This window comes from Macaca thibetana, chromosome 12 (genome assembly GCF_024542745.1).
Source record: "Macaca thibetana thibetana isolate TM-01 chromosome 12, ASM2454274v1, whole genome shotgun sequence".
NCBI classification, from domain to species: Eukaryota; Metazoa; Chordata; class Mammalia; order Primates; family Cercopithecidae; genus Macaca; species Macaca thibetana.
In genome coordinates this window covers 51,557,726-51,579,813 of record NC_065589.1, presented here as the reverse complement: position 1 = coordinate 51,579,813, position 22,088 = coordinate 51,557,726, and the positions used below count along the sequence as shown (strand labels likewise).

At 42.4% G+C, this 22,088-nt stretch overlaps 1 protein-coding gene across 4 annotated transcripts in view; it reads left to right on the top strand.

The window, feature by feature from the left end:
- The first annotated feature begins 10,908 nt into the window (after positions 1–10,908).
- Positions 10,909–22,088, top strand: part of MYO1B (myosin IB) — a 182,253-nt gene continuing 171,073 nt past the window's right edge. For all 4 annotated transcript variants that reach the window (XM_050751697.1, XM_050751695.1, XM_050751696.1 and 1 more), the window contains exon 1: positions 10,909–11,275. The gene's annotated coding sequence lies outside the window, so the exon portion shown is untranslated. The remainder of the gene's footprint in view (positions 11,276–22,088) is intronic.

Below are 22,088 nucleotides of genomic sequence, written 5' to 3'. Positions count from 1 at the left end.
CTGAAATGTTCTGATGGAAGAGTATTGGAAAAACCACTCAAGCAATATTTATCTATTTATGTTTTCAGTTGGGCCAATTCAGAAAAACAACAAAAATTTGCAGGCCACATATTTTGTCCAAGATGAAAATAGCTTTATTATTTTTTCCTGATTATAAAAATAATACATATTTATTATTACAAAACTTGAAAGTTATTTGTATGAAAAGAAGTAAATATAGCTTGAAATCTGAAAGTCCATAGTGGGCCACAGTTTAAAAGGCAATTCAAGTTGTTTCTTTAATATTTTACTTGACTGGCTAGAAAAATGTTGATGAACTACATGGAAACTGAACAACCTGCTCCTGAATGACTACTGGGTACATAACGAAATGAAGGCAGAAATAAAGATGTTCTTTGAAACCAATGAGAACAAAGATACAACATACCTGAATCTCTGGGACACATTTAAAGCAGTGTGTAGAGGGAAATTTATAGCACTAAATGCCCACAAGAGAAAGCAGGAAAGATCTAAAATTGACACTCTAACATCGCAATTAAAAGAACTAGAGAAGCAAGAGCAAACACATTCGAAAGCTAGCAGAAGGCAAGAAATAACTAAGATCAGAGCAGAACTGAAGGAGATAGAGACACAAAAAACTCTCCAAAAAATCAATGAATCCAGGAGTTGGTTTTTTGAAAAGATCAACAAAATTGACAGACCACTAGCCAGACTAATAAAGAAGAAAAGAGAGAAGAATCAAATCGACGCAATTAAAAATGATAAAGGGGATATCACCACCGACCCCACAGAAATACAAACTACCATCAGAGAATACTATAAACACTCTACGCAAATAAACTGGAAAATCTAGAAGAAATGGATAATTTCCTGGACACTTACACTCTTCCAAGACTAAACCAGGAAGAAGTTGAATCCCTGAATAGACCAATAGCAGGCTCTGAAATTGAGGCAACAATTAATAGCCTACCAACCAAAAAAAGTCCAGGACCAGATGGATTCACAGCTGAATTCCACCAGAGGTACAAGGAGGAGTTGGTACCATTCCTTCTGAAACTATTCCAATCAGTAGAAAAAGAGGGAATCCTGCCTAACTCATTTTATGAGGCCAACATCATCCTGATACCAAAGCCTGGCAGAGACACAACAAAAAAAGAGAATTTTAGACCAATATCCCTGATGAACACCGATGCAAAAATCCTCAATAAAATACTGGCAAACCGGATTCAGCAACACATCAAAAAGCTTATCCACCATGATCAAGTGGGCTTCATCCCTGGGATGCAAGGCTGGTTCAACATTCGCAAATCAATAAACATAATCCAGCATATAAACAGAACCAAAGACAAGAACCACATGATTATCTCAATTGATGCAGAAAAGGCTTTTGACAAAATTCAACAGCCCTTCATGCTAAAAACGCTCAATAAATTCGGTATTGATGGAACGTACCTCAAAATAATAACAGCTATTTATGACAAACCCACAGCCAATATCATACTGAATGGGCAAAAACTGGAAAAATTCCCTTTGAAAACTGGCACAAGACAGGGATGCCCTCTCTCACCACTCCTATTCAACATAGTGTTGGAAGTTCTGGCTAGGGCAATCAGGCAAGAGAAAGAAATCAAGGGTATTCAGTTAGGAAAAGAAGAAGTCAAATTGTCCCTGTTTGCAGATGACATGATTGTATATTTAGAAAACCCCATTGTCTCAGCCCAAAATCTCCTTAAGCTGATAAGCAACTTCAGCAAAGTCTCAGGATACAAAATTAATGTGCAAAAATCACAAGCATTCTTATACACCAGTAACAGACAAACAGAGAGCCAAATCAGGAATGAACTTCCATTCACAATTGCTTCAAAGAGAATCAAATACCTAGGAATCCAACTTACAAGGGATGTAAAGGACCTCTTCAAGGAGAACTACAAACCACTGCTCAGTGAAATAAAAGAGGACACAAACAAATGGAAGAACATACCATGCTCATGGATAGGAAGAATCAATATCGTGAAAATGGCCATACTGCCCAAGGTTATTTATAGATTCAATGCCATCCCCATCAAGCTACCAATGAGTTTCTTCACAGAATTGGAAAAAACTGCTTTAAAGTTCATATGGAACCAAAAAAGAGCCCGCATCTCCAAGACAATCCTAAGTCAAAAGAACAAAGCTGGAGGCATCACGCTACCTGACTTCAAACTATACTACAAGGCTACAGTAACCAAAACAGCATGGTACTGGTACCAAAACAGAGATATAGACCAATGGAACAGAACAGAGTCCTCAGAAATAATACCACACATCTACAGCCATTTGATCTTTGACAAACCTGAGAGAAACAAGAAATGGGGAAAGGATTCCCTATTTAATAAATGGTGCTGGGAAAATTGGCTAGCCGTAAGTAGAAAGCTGAAACTGGATCCTTTCCTTACTCCTTATACGAAAATTAATTCAAGATGGATTAGAGACTTAAATGTTAGACCTAATACCATAAAAATCCTAGAGGAAAACCTAGGTAGTACCATTCAGGACATAGGCATGGGCAAAGACTTCATGTCTAAAACACCAAAAGCAACGGCAGCAAAAGCCAAAATTGACAAATGGGATCTCATTAAACTAAAGAGCTTCTGCACAGCAAAAGACACTACCATCAGAGTGAACAGGCAACCTACAGAATGGGAGAAAACTTCTGCAATCTACTCATCTGACAAAGGGCTAATATCCAGAACCTACAAAGAACTCAAACAAATTTACAAGAAAAAAACAAACAACCCCATCAAAAAGTGGGCAAAGGATATGAACAGACATTTCTCAAAAGAAGACATTCATACAGCCAACAGACACATGAAAAAATGCTCATCGTCACTGGCCATCAGAGAAATGCAAAGCAAAACCACAATGAGATACCATCTTACACCAGTTAGAATGGCAATCATTAAAAAGTCAGGAAACAACAGGTGCTGGAGAGGATGTGGAGAAATAGGAACACTTTTACACTGTTGGTGGGATTGTAAACTAGTTCAACCATTATGGAAAACAGTATGGCGATTCCTCAAGGATCTAGAACTAGATGTACCATATGACCCAGCCATCCCATTACTGGGTATATACCCAAAGGATTATAAATTATGCTGCTATAAAGACACATGCACACGTATGTTTATTGCAGCACTATTCACAATAGCAAAGACTTGGAATCAACCCAAATGTCCATCAGTGACAGATTGGATTAAGAAAATGTGGCACATATACACCATGGAATACTATGCAGCCATCAAAAAGGATGAGTTTGAGTCCTTTGTAGGGACTTGGATGCAGCTGGAATCCATCATTCTTAGCAAACTATCACAAGAACAGAAAACCAAACACCGCATGTTCTCACTCATAGGTGGGAACTGAACAATGAGATCACTCGGACTCAGGAAGGGGAACATCACACACCGGGGCCTATCATGGGGAGGAGGGAGGGGGGAGGGGGGAGGGATTACATTGGGAGTTATACCTGATGTAAATGACGAGTTGATGGGTGCAGCACAGCAACATGGCACAAGTATACATATGTAACAAACCTGCACGTTATGCACACGTACCCTACAACTTAAAGTATAATAATAATAAATAAATTAAAAAAAAAAAAAGAATAGATTAAAAAAAAAAAAAGAAAAATGTTGATGAGTGACTTTTAGCCACTAAATTTTTGAATATTTGAAATTCGATATTTAAATGTCTGGAAAAGAGGAACATAAAAGCCGTTTTCTAATCTTTTACTCAGAATTGAAATCCTGGATTGTGCTGTAGCCCTTGAGCCCCAGGTTGCACATTACTGATTTAAAAACACTTGGAACAACACAGAAGGGGTCAAGGGGGCTGGTGAGGGCTGGGGGAGCCTGGAAACAGCATCAGGGCCCTTGCTGCCTTGGGACTGGAGGGACGTTAAAAAGGAAGAGGCAGTATATCCGAGGAGACAAAGACCTGAAGCTAGACCCTATCTTCTAGGAGGTCAAAGACCCTCACCATCATGTTTACCATCCTGTTGTAGTGACAGGGCTAGCACAGGATTAAATAGATACTCAGTAAATACTTCTTGATGTAGGACAAATTTCATCTACTTCATTCTGTGGCCCTGGGGTAGTGGTGCCTGATCACAAGTCACTAGAATGGAAGGAGTCCTCAGGGTTGAGACTGTTATATGTCTGATAATCTAGAACGATTACAACACCCATCAAAGTTACCCAGTGGGACTAAAAGTAGCAAGGAGCTTATGTACCAAAAATAAAGAGCTTCTTCTTCCCCTGCCCAGGGTAAACCTTCAGGGTGATAGCTGCTTTTGACTGATAAAGATTTATAAAGCAAACTATAAAATTATAAAACATGATTTTCAATTTAATACAACTGTGGACTTGAAGAAACATGCAGGTCTCTGAAGGAACCCCTCAGAGAGTAGACAAGAGTTCTGAGGAGACTAGGAACGAAGGACTTTTTGAAGCAATTTATAGACCCAACGCCCCTGAGGGGAAAATGTTTGGGGCCCATGAGCTGCGTCAAGATTATCTCAGGTCCAGACTCAAGATCTATGGGAACTTTGTAGCATTCCCAGTCACTGAGAGGGGTTTTGGGGGCAGATGAGGTTGGGGCCTGGCAAGAGGGCCCCTAAGAGTGTAAGACAAGCTTCTGCTCCCTGCTCTTACTCATATTGGCACGAATGGGTTTCAGGAAAAATACCCATAGTGTAGCATGTGTCTAATGGGAAGGATTATGCAGGTATCTTTATTTAGTAAAGGCCATGCTTGTCCTGGGGAGGTGGGTTGCTTGTCAACACCCTGACCTCCATGGTCTGATTCTTCCTCTGCATGAGATGGGCTGTGCTTTTGGTGCTACTCTCTATAAAGTTTTTCCAGTTTTATTCAAAGCTTAAGAAGAGCATTCCTACGAATCCATCAGCAAGAACTGCTTTTGTCCTACCTTGTGCTCTGGAAAGTCTTTAACGAGAATCTGAAATTCTTGGCTGAGATTATAGGCTAACTGGATTTACCTAACATAATAACTCATGAAATTAGTTCATCAGTCTAACACTATTGAGCACTTTCTATGTTCCGAGGCTCTGAGGACACAATAGTGAACCAAACACCACCCTCATGGAGCTTCTCATATTGTACAGATGTCAATGCAGCTGAAATAATGGGCAATTAACCTTTTGCTTATATTTCTAATTTAAATTTTGGTTTATTCCGTCAATGGCCCCTAAACCTAGAGTTATGCCATTTTGGTTGTTAATACAATAGGATATTTTTGAGTTATACACAATTACCTTTCTCTATCAGCATTTTCATATGCTAACACCTGTGATGAATGTATGTGCCAGATCAAATATACGGATTTAGTTTTAGGGACTGAAGCAGAAACAGACTATTACATCATATATTTGCTAAATTACTTTTCATTTGGTATAGGCGGCCAGTATTTTTTTTCCTTTGCCATAATATTTGCTTTTCCTTGCAGTACTCCTAGGGTTTCCCCAGCAACGAGATGACAGCTCCCGAGTTATCATTAGAAAAATGAAAATGATTTTTTAAAAAGATTGGGAAAAAGTATAGCCATTTTTCAGATTGATTTATTGTTTCACAGCTAGGTTTTGCCATCATAGTCCTAACTGGCTGTAGCATGAGAAGAAATAAGAGAGACAATTATTTTACTAGTTGAAATGACAGAATGCTAAATTATAAAATGTCAGGGGAAAAAATTTAGGCAATTTAAATTTCCTGGCAATGGGTCTATAATTTATTTGAGGCTCAGAGTACTCTGAGCTGTGGAGAAATGCATTTTGTGGAGAAAAAAATTATACTTTTTCACTGCCTGATTTTAGTGCTCAAATTACATTTTTTTTTAAAAAAAATAAAGAATTGTTCTTGATTTTCAAATAGTCTAGTACAGTACCTACAAGGGAGCCTATTTGTGAGCTTTTCAAATTCCTCCCTTTATCCTCAAATAGCTTTAGTAAATTTTCTCCCTGCCTGGGATAAGTTCCATCGGTCTTTTTACCTTCAAATATTCTTGATGTCATTTATCTATAGTTTGTTAAATACTTAGAATAAGAGTTGTGATTTTACCGCTGAGTCTTGGAGGCTGACAATGCTATAGAAACTTTTTTTTTTGGTAATAGTTAATCTTAATTTCAAATAATACTTTAAACATGAAGCTCTTATTTTTAAAGCACTCTTTAAATATATTTTAAAAGATTTTCTTTTGTATGAAGCTATTTAAGAAATAGCTAACTCAGTGCTTACTGCATTTAGAGGACTATCCTAAACTAAGAGACGTATACTAAAGAAATAATACAGTACACTTGACCCTTGAACAACTTGGGAATTAGGGATGCTGACCCTCCATGCAGTCAAAAATTCACGTATAACTTAAACTTAACTACTAATAGCCTACTGTTGACATATTAGCCTTATTGATAACGTAAGTGGTCTATTAACACATATTTTATATTGTATCATATATTGTATTCTTACCAAAAAAAGTAAGTTAGAGAAAAAGGAAATGTTATTAAGAAAATCATAAGAAAGAGAAAATAGATTTGCTATTCATTAAGTGGAAAGTCTTCACCTCATCCTCTTCACGTTGAGTAGGCTGAGGAGGAGGAAAAGGAGGAGTGGGTCTTGTTGTCTCAGGGGTGGCAGAAGAGGAAGAGCTGGAAGAGGTGGAAAGGAGGCAGAAGAGGAAGCCACACTCAGTGTAAGTTGCCTGCCTCAGCTTCATCATCTCTAAAATGGGATTATGATATAACCTACCTCGTTGGGCTGCTGTGCGGCTTCAAAGAGTTAACACATATGTAGAGCATTTAGAATATTTCCTAGGACAGTCAGCTCTCTAAGACTGATCTTACCTCAGTCCTGGTGTTTTCAAACTGATTGACTAGTTTTATCTAGAGGCCTACTATCTAGCTGGAGAAGTCAAACACCAGAAGAGGATACATAAAAAGATTTCATGACCTGGGGCAAATTAATAGGTACTGAGAGGATGTGGCATTCAGATGCTACCATAGTAAAGAAAGCAGAATCTAATTCAAGATGATGGTTAGGAATAGGCGAAAACTGAATTTAGTTTGAAAGGATAAGTAATGGCTGGGAATAGTGACCCACACCTGTGATCCTAGTGCTTTGGGAGGGCGAGGCAGGAGGATCACTTGAGGCCAGGGGCTCAAGGCCAGCCTGGGCAACAATAGTGGGACTCCCATCTCTACAAAAAATACAAATAAATTAGTCGGGTATGGTAACATGCACCTGTAGTCCTGGCTGCTGGGGAGGCTGAGGCAGGAGGATTGTGGAGAGGATTGTTTGAGTTCAGGGTTACAGTGAGCTATGATTGTGCCACTGCACTCCAGCCTGGGTGACAGAACGAGATCCTGTCTTTATTTTATTTTATTTTTTTAAAAAAATATATGTAAAGCAGGTGAAAACTGTATGGGTGGGTATGTGAGAGAGAAAATACGGCAAAAACAAAGACCGAGAATTTTAAAGACAGAGAGTCTTTAACACATGATGTAAAATAACTAAGGACAAACAGTATGAATCTCTGGCCAAAACTGTAAGCTTAGTAGAACAAAGACAGAGCCAGTGAGAAAATCTAAAAGTATGGCTTCCAGTCCACTTTTATGTTTGCTACATCAAAATGAGGCAGAGGCAGGTCATACGGTTCTTTCGTCAGTCTTCTTCTCAATGTTGAACTCCTTTTAATTTTCTTGAAAGGGCTCAAGTAAAAGCAACTAAGAAAAAATAAGTCTTACATGCCTAGTGGTAATTCTCTTCCTGGGACACACTGAGATATGCTTTTAATTCTACATTTTCCACAAGAATGGCAAGATTTCAATTGAATGAATTTAAATTGTTGCATGTTTCCATTGAGGCAAAGCACACTTCTTGTATTCTTTTACTGCATTCATATAATTTGATAATTTATGTTTTTCACCCTAAATCTCAATAAGTTTTCTACTTTTTCTTTCTTTCTGTTTCCTCCAAATAGATTGAGGAGAAAGTAAAAAATGCCTTTGTAATTGATGGATTTTTTATCTATTCCTTGTTTTTTTTTTTTTGAGGTGGAGTCTCGCTTTGTCACCCAGGCTGGAGTACAGTGGCGCGACCTTGGCTCACTGCAACCTCTGCCTCCCGGGTTCAAGTGATTCTTCTGCCTCAGCCTCCCGAGTAGCTGGGACTACAGGAGCATGCCACCATGCCTGGCTAATTTGTGTATGTTTAGTAGAGATGGGGTTTCACCATATTGGCCAGGCTGGTCTCGAACTCCTGACCTTGTGATCCACCTGCCACGGCCTCCCAAAATGCTGGGATTACAGGTGTGAGCCACTGAGCCCAGCCTGTTACCTATTCTTGACAATTGTGAGAATAACTTTAATCTGCTTTTTATGATTTCAAAAGTTGCTGATTGGTTTTTGAAAAAAATGGCCAGGAAGGTAAAAGTGTTTTAAAACCTCATGGTATGTCTTCATAAGCTTGGGTTTTGAGATTTATGAAAACTACAGTATTTTTAAAAGAGAGGCATGGTTTTTCTCTAGAAATATTTTTAGCTAATAACTTGGTTCATTTTCTTAGTGTTTATTAGGATGTGTTCTCCAGTTTCTATTATTTTCTTTTTAGAACTTGCTAAAAACAGAGAGAAAGTCTTAATTGTCCCCACTATGCTAGGTCCCTCTAGAGGCAGAACTGTTCTGACATAATTCTGTCCTATCCCTTTCTTGAGTCAGGAGTTTCAAAACTTTCGTTCTGGCAGCTAGCTCTTTCAATAGACCTACTCAGCACATAGTTGTCTCAAACCTACTTTTTCTAAAATCTGGCCACATCCCAAGATCAAAAGTTTATAGAATTTCCCCACTCTTCAATTTGTTTACATTTTATATTCATGAACCTGCCATCTGCATTTCCGCTATTTTTGAAAAGCTGAACTGGACAGTAGAGGTCAGAAGTTCCATGAACTGTCAAACTGCTATAAGCAGTCACTTCAGAACCTAAACTCAGACAAGCAAAATGGAGAAGTGAGTCTAACACACATCACCAGGTAGCAGGTTCATATGTTGTCTGTTGTGAAGGCTGGGATCTCCAGGGTTTTCATCATGCTAGGTTATCAAGGTCTGAGGTAGTGTGCTTGATAGTTTGTGGTGAAGACTATAGAGTCAGATTTTCTAGGTTCAAATTCCAGCTCTGTCACTGTTCTAGGTGTCTATCGCTATGCAACCACCACCCGGATGACAATCTTTTATTATTATCACTTACGTTCCCGGGGCCTGACTTGGCTCAGCTAGGTTTTCTCTCTAGGTCTCTCAGGCAGCGTGGTCAGAGTTCTTTCAAAAGCTCGCCAACTCACATGCCTGGTATAAGTTGTACTGGCAGTAGACTGGGTCCTCGGCTGGCACCATCAGCCCAAACACCTACACATGGGCTTCCCTGTGGCTTCAGCTTCCTCACAATATGGCAGCTGGGTTCCAAAGGTGAGTGTCCCAAGGGAGAGCCAGGTGAAAACTTTGTCTCCTTTTATGACCTAGGTTTGGAAGTCACATAGCATCACATCTGCTGTATTCTATTTGTTACAATCAAATCACTAAGTCCAGACCATATTCAAAAGGAGGGCAATTAATATCCACTCTCTAATGGGAGTCTTCAAACCACATAGCCATGTATTCCCTGAAGACCTCTCTGTCTTTGGCTTTGCTGGTCTGTAAAACAAGGATAATGAGAGAAACTTGCCTCACAAAGTTTTTGCGAGGATTAAACGAAGAACAGTCCCTGGAACCCAGTATGTGTTAGTTTAGGACATTATCGCACCACCTGTACATCTGAAGTGATGCTGATGGTGACATCTAATGACGGGGCAGTTCCCAGCAGATACAGTCTGTGAAGGTCCTACCTTTCCAAACTCTACTAGTGGCATTTAACAAATCCCAGCGCCTGTGGTTCTCATGCCAGTGGGAACAGTTACTATATATGGTCTGAATTCTTTAGTTCACCTCACTTTAGTGACAGTTTCCAGATACAGGTCAGTCCATTTAAAACTGTCCCATTTATGGCAATTTATTTCATTACAGGATAAAGTAGTTAGAACCATGAGTAATAATTACTGTGTCTACGGTGCTTTTAACACCTCACTCAAGTAATCCTCACCTCACCCAGTGAGTAAGTTTGAATGCGCACCCTTCCCTGTGCGGAGATGAAGAAACCAGTACCTGGGTCAAGAGGATTGTTCTAAATTCTCCAATGAGGCAATAGGGCTTGAGTGAGAAGGTGTGTGTGTGTGGGGTGTCCCGATTCTGTGGCCCCTACATGCCTGTATAATATACCCCATCACTGATCATTACTCAGGGCCAGTTAATACACTCTATTCAAATATGTATGGATATTTCAAATTTCTTTTAAACTATCTCTCATTTATCTATAACATAAAGAATTGGCCAGTAGCTATTACCCACAATGTGAGATCAAGTAATTTAAAAGATATTAAAAGCCTTGTAAATGAAGAAACACCACACCACTCAGTATTCTTTTTTCTTTTTCTGTGAAATTAATATTTTCTGATATTCTTGGCATCCAAACATTTTCATCTTGGGGAGGAGGAAAAATTGAGACTTACTTCCACTCTTTGCCGGAATGTGCCCCCAGGCTGGCTTCGAGTTGTCAAACGTTGTATTTCTCATTTTATGTCAATAAGTCTGGAAGAAAAAAGGTAGAAAGACTGCCTTCCGTGGGGGCCGCGACGGTCGCCCTTCCTTCCCTCAAGCCTCGTCCCATCCAGGCTCACCCCCGGTGCAGAGGGTCGGGCCGCAAACCCGCAAGGCGCGGAGGCCGCCACGACGCTCACCGGGGGGCGCTGTGAAGCCGGCACCGGGCGGCCGGAGGTGAGTCGGCTCGGAGGCGGTGGCTCCTGTTCCTGCCCGCGCGCCGAGGGGCGAATCCCAGGCAGCGAGGTCGTCGCCCCCGCCCCTCGGCCGGCCCCTCCGCCAGCGGGCTAGAGGGGAGTGGCCGGGCTCCTCCCGCCGCCGCTGAGCACTCCGCAGCCGGGTGCGCACGGGAGTCTCAACCGCGGCGCGTGGAGGCAGTGCCTGAGCGCGGGGCGCGCAGTCGGCCAGCAGCCGCGGGACAGCCTTGGCCAAACAGCCGCGTCGGGAGCCCCGCAGCCCAAGGCAGGGCCCGCGTCCCGGAGCGCCACCGGAGAGCGAGGACGACGTGGAGGCGGAGTGGCGCCCGGCGAGGTAGCGCCAAGCAAGGTAGCGCGAGCGCTTTCTCTCTCCCCTGCCCTTCTCTCTGCGTCCGGCCGCGGCCCCCGAGGCGCACGCCCCGCGCCTTTGTGCCCGCGGTCCCTGGCCCGGTCGCCCCCTGCGGGCGGGGGTCAGCGGGTTCTGCAGCTGTCTCGGGGGAGGCGGCGCTGCGGCGGGAACCGCGCACGCTGTAGGTCGCGGAGGGTGGTCGTGACTCCGCAGTGGCTTCGGGGGTGGCGGGAGGGAAGGAGGGCTTGTAAACTAAGTTGCTCGCTCTTTGCCACATGCCTCTCGTACCTGTGGGGAGAGTCGAATCTCGGCTGTCCTCGTGTTCACCCACAGCCCCTCCATCCCTGTGGCCCACAGCTGTTTCCTGGCTCCCTGGAAAGACACGGCGTGGCTTCCTCCGGGCAGGAAAGCGGAGGGAGAACAATGGGGCGTCCTGGGGAGTGGGGTTCAGGTGCGGTGTGCCCCGGCGGCGGCGGGGGAGGAGGGGCCCGGGACGCTGTGGGCCTCCCTGCGCGTGCAGCTGCGCTCGCCTCCTTTGTTCCGCCGCAGCGGAGGGGGTTGCCCTGGGTCTCGTTTCCTGCCCGGGATGGGATTGATTCACGGTCCCAGAGAGGGAAGGAGAAGGGGGCGGGGCTGGAATGGAAAGCAGATTAGAGACGGGAGCCACGAAGGGTGCTGGGACCGGGAAGAGACTTGGGGAGAGGGTTGGGAGAGGGTGATGAGAGCGCGCTGGAGAGGTAATTGCAAACACACAACATTTTGTTCAAGGGCCCTGTGAGTTTCTGGAGCTTATTTGTAGCGCTTTGTTCAGGCTTCGGCCCAACGTTTGTTGCTGCAACGAGTTGTGTGCTTCTTGAGTTTCTAGGCGCTCCCAATGTTAGATTGCTCAAAGCAACTCTTGTTAATTACAGTGAAAGAAGCCCTCCTCCCCCCCTTTTTTTTTTTTTTTTGAGAATTGAAAAAATTTTGCTATGAACTGTTATGGTGTGTATGTGTGTGCCTCTGGGTCTGTGTGTGTAGCTAGTGGATATTGGCTGGAATGGGTAGGAGACAAATTTTATAGAATCAATTTTGACATAAATTTTTTAATAGTATAATATAGTACAACAGTTTTGCAGGACTGTTTGAGGGCAGAAACCACCAGAAAATTAGACATTGTTATAAATGAATCAGACTATGTAACACAATTGAAAAACACTTTTACAGTTTGTCCCAGAAAACACACCACACACACCAGCGTTTGGGGTTTGAACTGAGGAGCCCTGGCATTCAAGTGTTCTGTGCTTTCACTCTCTGTGTGAGGATCATTTAGAGGTGGTAGAATTAAACGTAATATGTCAGACATTTGTTAAGCGACCCTTTCCTAGATTGGAATCGAGAATCCCCAAAGGATTGGCTGACGTGGGGAGGAAGCTATGGGGGATTGAATGATGTGTGTTTTTTGAATGGGGTATTCCAAGCAAAACTGTTTCGGGAGGAGGCTGACATTTCCAGGCATTCATGGTTTGTACCTATGGGACACTGGTGGAAGGATTCCCAAAGTCGGACTGAAGTTTAGAATTACTGTGGTGATAATTTAGGAGACATTCTGTTGTAGTAGTCTGGCTGCAGACAGGATTGGGAAGTGGCCCAGAGCTGCCTCTTTGACAAGCTGAGGGTCCGCCATTAAATCACCCCTTTGGCCATTTATTTTGAGATGAACCAAGTTTGAAAGCCTCTTAACCTGAGAAGGCGAATTAGGAGCTTGCTGTGGCGGAAAAAAATGTCTCCTGCCCACTAAATGGTAATGGAAAAGAGCTGTGTAAGCTACTGCTGAGGGTTTGTCTTTTTCGTGGGGGATGTGGTCAGATTTTCAGGCCAGGCTGAAAAGCACTGGGACTTGTCCTCAGGAGCCGTTATGATGTGAAGTTGAAGTGGGATGGTGTCCAACCGTCAAGCTGTTTGTCATTAGAACTAACACACTGCCTGGCAAAACGTTGTGCTGGGGCAGCTAACAGAGGGAGACTTGTTTTGTTGTTGTCTTACCATTTTGGACTTTTCACTTATGCTGTGAATTGTTTTATAAAATACAACACAATTGAATTCCTCTCAAGTACTCATTGTTCTATACATTAACAAAATGTAAAGCATCTGAACACTGCCACTACTGGAGATGCGGACAGACAGCAGAATCCTAAGTGGCTGGTCTCTGGTCTCTGGCCTCTGGCCATTCTGGTGGATGCCTGATTGTGTGATAAGGCTGGCAACAGGCTGTACCCCCTTCCCAGGATGAATCATCACTTTGTCAAGCCTGGAGTTAAAGACTAACTTTCCCTGATCGCTGCAGTTATGCAAAGCAAGGAGGAACGTCTGACATCATGGGGAAGAAGAGGGAGTGAGGTGGGTGGGTGGTGTTTGGCTAAGAAGGGATCTCCAGCATGTAGCATCCATGTTTTTAGCATTTGTACTCCTTTGGGTAAGATTGTCGTCTCATCTGTCTCCCTTCTACTGTTTTCAATAGCTGAACATTTGGATTTTTTGTTTTGTTTTGTTTTGAGACGGAGTCGCGCTCTGTCGCCCAGGCTGGAGTGCAGTGGCGCAATCTCAGCCCACTGCAAGCTCCGCCTCCCGGGTTCATGCCATTCTCCTGCCTCAGCCTTCCAAGTAGCTGGGACTACAGGCGCCCGCCACCACGCCCGGCTAATTTTTTGTATTTTTAGTAGAGACCGGGTTTCACTGTGTTAGCCAGGATGGTCTTGATCTCCTGACCTCGTGATCTGCCCTCCTCGGCCTCCCAAAGTGCTGGGATTACGGGCGTGAGCCACTGCACCTGGCCGAACGTTTGAATTTTAATTAGCCTAACAATAATTAGAGCTATCATTTAATATGTGTTCATTACGTGCCAAGAATTTTACATACATTTACTATATTCATCATCACAACAACTTGATAAAGTGGGTGTTATCTCCATTTTCCAGTGGAAACTGAGGCCTGGAGGAGTTACGTAACTTGCCCCTTACACCGTACAGAAGCTCCTAGATTTACAATGGGGTTATGTCCTGATAAACCCATCATAAGTTGAAAATATTGTAAGTTGAAAATTCATTTAATACACCTAATGTACCGAACCTTTAATGTGTCTGGAACAGTTACATTAGCCTACAGTTGGGCAAAGTCATCTGGTAACACGGTCCACTGTAAAGTATTGGTTGTTCATCCTTGTGATTGTGTGGCTGACTGGGAGCTGCGGCTCACTGCCACTGCCCAGCATGGCGATAGGGTATCATACTGCATATGGCTAGCCCCAGAAAACATCACAATTCAAAATTCTAAGTACGATTTCCACTGAATGCCTATCATTTTTGCACCATTGTAGAGTCAAAAAATCCTAAGTTGAACCATTTTAAATTGAGGACCATCTGTGCTTGTGTAGCTAACTAGTAAGTGGTGGAAGTGTGATTTGGAATTCCAGAGTCCATACTCTTTAGGTATATACTGTATGCTATGATATGTGTTAATAATAGGAATAACAACAGTTTGATTATCTAGTTGATTAGCCCTTGGCAGATTTCAAATTACTTTCACATCTATTATTGATTCTTCCAAAAACCACTGTGAGATAGGTTTGGAAGGCCAGGTTAGGACATTATAACTCTTAGAACTGTATTGCTAAAGAGCTGTATGTTATGGCCTGTGTGAATAAGCTGTAAGTGAATGAAACTTTATTTTTAAAAAGTTAGGCTGCCAACATTTAAAAATAAGTTCTTTTTTCCAAACATTAAAAGTGATAGAACACAGTAGATCTTATATTGCATTCTAGGCTTTTATGTTTATTGAAATCCATTTTAAGCCCTTTTTATCTTACAGCCTTTAATAGAACATTGCACTTTGCTTCTTAACTGAGACCCAATGCCAGAGTGTCTTTTTAAGAAGAGAAATAAGGAGGGAAGGAATGTGCTTATAAAGAGGAAGTGGGACATCAGAATTGGAAACACTCGCAGCAGCAGGCCGTAGATTTTTCTCAGCACATGCTTTTTGTGTTGGCAGTAGCCTTTTACAGAAGACATTCTTCCTTAGGGAAGTGTCAAGGGTCTTTCTGTACAATATCCTCTGAGATCATCAACTTTCTGAGCTCTGTGGGAACACATATTCTGCATGATTTTTGTGCTCATCCCTTCCCCACAGGGGAAGTAAACTAGTTTAGGCATCTGCATGAAAAGGGAATAGCAGTGGTGTCTGTCCTTAGGGTGGCACTGACAGTGGCACTGGGCAGGAGGTACCAGACCTTGACACCAAGTACAGGAGCAGAATGGAGTTTAACACTTGGCATCATGGATTGTTTGTGGATTCCTCAGAATGCTCCTGGGCAAATGGAAAAGTCAATATTGGGTGTTTTGTTTTGTTTCTAAGATAAGAATTTGAAGACTGGAAGTTCTGCCTTGTTTATTTCAAGCTAGGACACCATTTGGGGTCTTCTCAGGTTTTGTGGTATAGGTGACAGTAACTTTAGTCTCCTCGGGCAATGAAATTCTCCTCCACTGGCTGTTTTAGACGTTTGCCTCTGGAGGAGAGGCAGACACATGGTTTGCTAAACTCTAGCAGGTGACCACCTTCCAACTTCCCATAAGCAGCATAGAGGAGGAAAAAGGATGTTTCCCAGCATTACACTCTTCCAGCCTTTGGTAGGTCTTTGCAGTTCTCAGCCTCTTCTTCATCAGTTCATATTTTATTAAGCACACAGGTCATGCAAGGCAATGCATTAGACACATTTTAAAAGGAAGAAAGGAAATCCATTGTGCCTTCAGGGACGTTTTAGCAGGGCAGGGGGATGCATTCCAAGAGTGGATGTTGGTGAAATGAAAATGGCTATGACAGCTGTAGTGACCAAGGCCAGGGGAACACTTGCTTTTGAGACAAAAGCTGGGAACAAACAGAAGCAAGAGAGTGGAACAAAACTGAACACAGGTGCCAGCTTCTTCTCCGACTTAGGTTTTATTTCCTCCAGCCTCCAATGATGTGAAAGGGTTCAGGTTCAGAACCCTGACTGAGGTCCAAAAAAATGATATATAAACTACCATTCAATGGGAGAAGGTTTGAATAACAGTGTCTTCCCTGGTGCATGGCAGGTCCTTGGTACCTCTGCCAACCCTCTTCTCTGCACACCTGCCAGCATCCCTTCCTCATCCTGTGTTCAACGTGGCTGTCAACTAAGGCTGTTAATAGACTTCAGTCATATTTGCATTTTAAAAGGCTCTTGTGGACCAGACATGCCAAGTCTCCAAAGAATGAATCATTCATAATGAGTTATATGATATAACTCATGCTACTGTTTTTTAAGTATTGGGTGCTTGCTTTGTGCTAGGCCTTATGCTGGGTACTTTCTGTAGGTTGATTTCCTTCTCATCACTATCCTTTAGTAGGAGATATTTGTAGATGAGGGAATTGAGTCACTAGCCCAGAGATCAAGCCTCAGAGACCACTTGCTTCCCAGAACAACGAAGTGCCACCAGGTAGGGTGTACTGTGAAGCTTTGAATGAGTACTGTGAAGCTTTGAATGAGTACTGTGAAGCTTTGAATGAGTACTGTGAAGCTTTGAATGAGTACTGTGAAGCTTTGGGCAAATACTTTGGTTCTTTGGGTGAGTACGTTGATGCTTTGGTCACTTGTAAGGAGTTCGTTTTAAGGAGTTACAGGGAGAGCCCACCTATTGTCCCTCTCCTTCCTGGCTTGTTTCCTTTGTCACTTGGAGTCAGGGTTCCTGCAGGTGTCCTTGGCTGGTCCAAAGCTAGGAGAACTGATTGAACTGCTTCTCAGTTTGTCCTTTTCTGAGTGCTTTGGCTTCTCAGTCCTGTGTCATTCTCCTTCCTCAACTGAGGGAGACAAGATTCAGCCTGCTAGTGAGAGACTGAATAGCCAGTCCCTTTTCTTACCCTCTCGCTGGCCATGCCTTTATCTTCAGGAATAGATTGTCATCTGGGAGTTTCAGGGAGTTTGACTGATCTCTGGTCTCCAGTCTGCCTGCGAGCAGCATGCCACAGGGCATCCAGTCTCGGAGCTCAGATCTTTGATGTGTGAGAATGAAGCGGTGTGGATGCCGTTGCAGAGCTGGGTTTCGGGAGGAGAGTTGGTGTGGAATTTGTATTCTCCCAAGATAGGCAGTTTTAGAAATAGCAGAAAAGTAAAACTGGACATTCTTCTTTTGCTTATCAGATAAGCACCTGATAAGTTTCTGAAAACGCGAGGGGCCTGTCTTTCCTTGATAACTTAAGAGAGGCTTAAGAGAAAACCAAATCTCTGCCTTCCGGGGACTTTCAGTCCAATTCTTCCTGGACTCAAGATGCTTTAAGATTGCACAGATGGCTTAATTTTCTTGTGTTAAAATGAAAATGTAGTAATGTAGTTCAGAATTGTACATTACAGGTTTTTAAATTTGTTTAAAAAAAGAATGCAATGTCTTTAAAGATTTTTTAGAAAACTGAATTGAAAGGACAGTGGAACAGATTATTAGTTATTGACATTATAGTACGTATACACGTCATTTGCCTACTTAATTTTCACTGGTTACATGAAAGCATTTTCACACTGCAACTACAACAACAAAGCTCCCCCAAAATACACAAAGAACCTTAATTGCAAGATTCCTGCTGGTGCCACTTACATTTTCCAGTGTACACCTTCTCTCTCCTCCATCGTTGCTGCTTTGCTTTAAATTTTATGTTAGATCCTGAGTGCTATTTGTGATGTTCGGATTGCAAATATACTAGCTTCCTAACTGATCATTTTTTTCCCTTCAAAGTACTTCAGAGTGATTGGTCTCTGTTTTATTCATTTTAGACCCATAGTCTAAATGCTTTAAGGAAAGGCTTAATTTTCATAGACATTGGGCCTATGCCAATTTGCGTGGCTTGTTATTTTTGTGGTCCTCATATAATCTGCTAATAGTCATAATAGGTAGATCACAGTTTTGAGCTACCCCTGATATAGTGAGCTATTTATGAAAAAGTTCTCACTTGCCTGAAATTTTCAAAGTGTTGAGAGCTATTCATAAAAATATATGAACTGCCACATTGGTCAGGTTCAGGGCTTATTTGCTGTAGTATTCTGCAGGTATTCTGTGACATTCAGGGAGGAAAATAGAGTTAGACGCCTGATGTCAGCTTTATAAAGGTTCATAGATGTCTCTTGAGTGGCTGTAATTGCATGATCTCTTAAAAACCTCTCATCTATTTACTGAAATTCATCTTGAATTGTTTATTTTTATCCTACGTTCACACATTTCACACTTTAAAGATAGAACTTGATTATATTGGTATTTTTATTTCAAATTTTCAATTTTTGGAATGGCAGAAAGTTGCTATTGAAAAGTGTCTTAAAGGTCACCACTGTAACTCCTTCATTGTACTTGAGACTTGCTCAGCTCCGAAAGTTCACAGGGGACAGATCTGAGAAACTGACTCCAAGTCTTAACCTCTTGCTTAGTTTTCTTTCTAGGGAGATATCTGTCTCTCCAAACCTGTGGAAATCCAAATTTATTACCTCTTACATAATACTTGGTCCCCTATGGACTTCACTGTTTGTGCTAATAGCCTTTTCATCACCGTCTTGACTTTGGATTCTAGAACATCACCTACTTCCCCATTTTCTGTGACCCTTACATTCCTCCTGTCAGTCACTATGTCTGATTTATTGTTCCCTGCTATCTTGGCCCTTTGCAAATCCTCAAGCCCTCATTCTGGTTCAGACCTTTAAAAGGCTGAGTTACTAGGGTATAGTGTTACCCAAAGTGAGTTGTTCAGTAAAAAATTAGTAAGTCGGAAAAAAAAAAATCCACCCATAAAGTTGATAGATGTTCCTGTAAAAGGGGATCCTTGGCCAGGTACACGTTAGAATAGTTGGTTAAGTTTCTTTGTAGAAAGACTTCTCATGGCCTTCATTCGTGACTGTGTACTATGAATTCCCAAGAGAAAGATATAATGTTCACATGTCCCAACTTATGTCACCATTGTACCATGTTTTGGGGGGATCATTTTGTAGATAACACTGCCATGGTCACTTCACTGTACCTTTTTAGGTTCTGTCACTGCCTGGCCTACTGTGGGAAAGTGCATTCCATGTGAGCCGTACTTGGTTCACTCTCAACTGTGTGTCTTGTGCTTTTATCTTGTTGTTCTGGGTCATTCCTTCCCCCCAGAAGCTCCTCTCCCCTATCACATTGACACATCTTTCTGTGCCCAGCTTTGTGCCCATCTTCTCTGTCAGTTTTCCTAGACCAGGATGCCCTTGTTCTTCTGAACTTACAACACTTACTGTTTCACAACTAAAAAAAAAAAAAAAAAAGAAGAAAATACCTGAAGCACAATGAAATGTTGAAAGTAACTTACACATTCATACAGTTAAATTGTTGGAATTCCCACAAAATTCCATCTTCCATATTTGCGTCAGTTGGCGCATCACATGCACATCACGTTCTCCTCTGTTTCCCCCACAGGGTAGCTTGCACATATGTTCAGCAAGCTTGTCACTTGTGGGGCTTTTGTCTTTAATTTTGTGTTATTCAAATTGTGTTGCATTTGAATAGAAATTCAGGAAGAATTGACATCTTTATGGTTTCATGGTTTCCCATCCACAAACCTCATAAGCCTCTTTAATAGGTCTTTTATGTCCTTCGATGAAATTTTATCGTTTTATGTGTAAAACTCTTTCATACCTTTTGTTAGATTCCTGCCAAGGTGCATGAAGCACCATGAAGGTTTCTGTGGTCATTGTGAATGAATTATTTAGTACATTTCTCGTTAGTGTTGCTGGTGTACAAGAAAGGGATTGGTTTTGTATTTGTTTATAAATAGTTCTTGATTGATCAAGTTCACGTCTAAACCTGTGTTTGCTATGGGAGCCTGCAGTTGGGTGGCTTTTCTAATAGAGCACAAAATAACTTAGCCTTTATTGAAAATGTCATAATTCACTTTATTTATTTATTTATTTATTTATTTTAGAGACAGGGTCTGGCTCTGTTGCATAGGCTGGAATGCAGTGGTGTGATCATAGCTCAGTGTGTCCTCAAACTCCTGGATTCAAGTGAGCCTCCCACCTCAGCCTCCCAAGTATCTAGGACTATTGGTATGCGCCTCCATGCCCAACTAATTTTAAAATTTTTTGTAGAGATAATGTCTCATTGGTCCCAGGCTCCTGGCCTCAATCAGTTCTCTTGCCTTGGTCTTCCAAGTTCTGGGATTACAGGTGTGAGCCACCACACCTGGCCTAATTTAAAAATCATATGTGATACTTTTAGAAGTGAGGAAGGGTGACTTTTAGTTGTTTAATGTGTTCATTTATTAACTCATCAAATGTTTAGGTGCCTAGTATGTTTCAGGCACTGTACTATGTACTGCGTTTTTGTTTCTGTTTTAGAGACAGGGTCTCTCTGTTGCTCAGGCCGGAGTATAGTGGTGTGATCACAGCTCACTGCAGGACCAAACTCCTGGGCACAAGTGATCCTGCTGTCTCCACCTCCCAAGCAGCTAGGACTACAGGCAGCATCTCCACGCCCCACTAATTTTTACATTTTTTTGTGGAGACAGGGTCTTGCTTTGTTACCCAGGCTGATCTTGATCTGGCCTCAAGTGATCCTCCCTCCTCAGCCTCCTGAAGTGTTAGGATTACAGGTATGAGCCACCACACCTGTCCTGTACTGAGTCTTTAATGTTGAACAAAACAATGTGGTTTCTGCTCTCATGAAGGTGAAGGGAAAGAGACATCGTGGAAATGGACACAGGTAAATATATATTCATGAATTGGCTTCGATACTGTGAAGGAAAAGGACAGGGGGCTGTGAGAAAGGCGGAGAGAGGGAAAATTAGATTGTGGTACAAGCCTGGCTTAGGAAATAAACATTCACACAGCTGCCTGAAGGATGAGTTGGTGTTAGAGATTGAGGAGGATGGAAAACTTTCTAGGCAATAAAAAGAGGCTCAGAAGCCCCAAGGTGGGACTCGACTCTGAATGATACAAGGATGGGAATTTTAGTGACTGATGACTTAAATCAAGTTATTAATTCTTAGTAAATTATCATAATAGTGGTATTTAACAGTGTTTTATACACTATTACGACAAAGTGAAGATACTTATTTTTGGTCAGTATTTCCTCATCCTGCCAAATGAAGCTGCCTAGATTCAGAGAGCTACTTCCATGATGAGGCTTGAAAGGGGCCACTGCCCATGCCCCAACCCCCTCTGCATTTTGAGTATTGCCACTCCTGCAGCCTTTGGGTCCTGGCGTCTGCTGGACACAAGTGTCCTGCTCAGCAGTTTCCTCCCGAGCTCTGCACTAATAGGCTGGGTCCTTTTAGGTCGGGTCAGGTCGGAAGAAGACTGCTCTGCCCTTTCTGGGAGGGGTGGTGAACAGGGCCTTCTGTGTTTTGTCCAGCATCTCAGCCTTCACTCTCCCTCCTTCACCGTCTCTTAAACACACACTGAGGGCTCAGACATGACAATGGGATGGGATCCAAGCTGAGTTACACACACCTTATTCTACCTAGAATCCGTGCTCTGTTTGGTCATTGAGGCTTTGCTCTGGGGCAAGCATGACTGAGCTTACATTGAGATGAGTCCTCTCTATAGTGAAAAGCTATGTGGTGCAGTGGTTACGGGCTGGTCTCTGGAGACAGTACTGGTTTTTGAAACTTGACTCTTCTGCCTGGTAGCCCCCGGACCTTGGCCTTTTAGCTTAAACTGTCTGCCTCCTTTTTCTCGTCTGCACAATGTGGATAATTTTGCAGAACTGCCTTCTTTGGGTTATAGTAAGGATTAAATGAATCAACTCATATGCAGTCCCTA